Source organism: Littorina saxatilis, linkage group LG16 (assembly GCF_037325665.1).
Source record: "Littorina saxatilis isolate snail1 linkage group LG16, US_GU_Lsax_2.0, whole genome shotgun sequence".
Taxonomy (NCBI): Eukaryota; Metazoa; Mollusca; class Gastropoda; order Littorinimorpha; family Littorinidae; genus Littorina; species Littorina saxatilis.
The window spans coordinates 29,764,985-29,766,995 of NC_090260.1; positions in this window are offsets into that span (position 1 = coordinate 29,764,985).

A 2,011-nucleotide genomic window follows, 5' to 3' on the forward strand; every position below is an offset into this window, starting at 1 on the left:
GCTTCAGTGTGTGTGCATGAGTTTTCATTTTGTTATTATTCAAGAACTTGTAGTTCTATTTCTAACTTTGTATGTTTATGTGTGAAGCTCTTTAGTTTTAGATTACCTATTATTTCTGCTTCAGTGTGTGTGAGTTTTCATTTCATTGTTATTCGAGAAATGGTATTTCTAACTTTGTATGTTTATGTTTGGAGAAGCGATTCTTTTTTCCTTTTTGGGATCAAGTCTGGTGTCTGCTTTAGTGCTTACTTTGATATTACCTTAGAACATTTATTGTGAACCTGTAAATGTGTAATGTGTGTGTGCGTTTTTTGTTCTTCTTTTTTATTTTTTCTATTTCTTTTTACTTTAGTGCTGCTGAAGACAGTAACTAAAAATTTCCCTGAATTCAGTGTTACGTGTTTTTTGTTTTTAATTTTTATATATATGTTGACAATGACAGTTCAGTTAAATAAAGCGTTGAACACATTATATGTATTTTAATTTTTACCAATCTGTCACTCTGTGAATGTGAAGCTGGTGTGAGTGTGATATTTAACACATTACTTTTGATTTGTACCTAATCTCTGCCTTTGTTAGCTCCAGTAGGTGTGTTTTCAACAGTTTTGTTCAATTTTGTGAAACGTTACTGTCACGTTTTGAGACAAACCAGACACATATGTTTCCGTTTAGGACAGCTGGGCTCAACATATTAACTTTGTTGACTAAACAAAGGAGCCATTACACAGATACACACTCATTCTGACAATCACTCACCAGATTCTTCACAATTAAGAAATGTCTCAGATAAGACACACGCAAGCTTTAAAAAAAAAAGTCTTAAGAACAAAAACGTTACTGCAACAACAATGTATTTATTAGTTCTTACTAAAATCACATGCTTCAATAAAAAAAAGCATAAACTGTACAGACATGCTAACCAGCACTGATTAAGGCACACACTTGGAGTCAAAAAGCTATGGCATCAACATAAGCAGTGTTGAATCTGTTTCAAATTGCACACTTCAGTCAAAAAGCTATGGCATCAACATATGCAGTGTTGAATCTGTTTCAAATTGCACACTTCAGTCAAAAATCACATGTCTGACAATGAGTGAATTAGTGTTTCCAATCAATGAACGGTAACTGTTTACATATAAAAACTGACAAAAAAGTGAAAAAAAAGAAAAGAACTGTACACACACACACACTTGGCATCAGATCTCAAAATCAAAGGAACTACACTCATGCCAGCCAGCACAAGTCATACAGATACTGTACACAAGTCAAATCAATACTGTGTTTCAGGTTTGGCATCCACATAAACAGTTTTGTTTCTGTTTTAAATCACACACTTGTCAATAAACTATACAGACATGCTAACCAGCATTGATTAAGGCACACACTTGAGTCAAAAAGCTATGGCATTAACATAAGCAGTGTTGAATCTTGTTTCAAACTGCACATTTCAGTCAAAAAGCGAGTGAATCGGTGTTTCAATCATTAGCAAAATTAATACTGCTGTTGAGGTTTGGAATCAATGAACAATAACTGTTCACACATCAATACTGTCAAAGTGTAAAAAGAAAAGAACTGTACATGCACCCACATACTAAGCATCATATCTCAAGATCAAATAAGGAACAGTGTTGAGCCCTTGAAAATGTTTTCAATAATACACACTTCAGTCAGAAAGCAAAAACAAAAAAGTAACTACACACATTCCTGCCAGCACAAATCATATAGATACATAAGTAAAATTAATACTGTTTTTCTGGTTTGGCATCCACAGAAGTTATGTTTATGTTTTTCCTGTTGATTTTTTTCAGCCACGCTCTCCTTCTTTTCTCCAGTAAATCTCGGTGTCTTCCTCCAGCGTCGACTTTCGGAATTCTGAAAAATACAATGCATTTTCCTTGTTGCTTCGGCTTGTGCAACCGATTATGCAACAAGTATTCACCATCTTGAATGAAATTTAGCCAAATCGTCGACGCAAATACGGAATCGCCGCAGCGAAACTTCGCGATCGGCA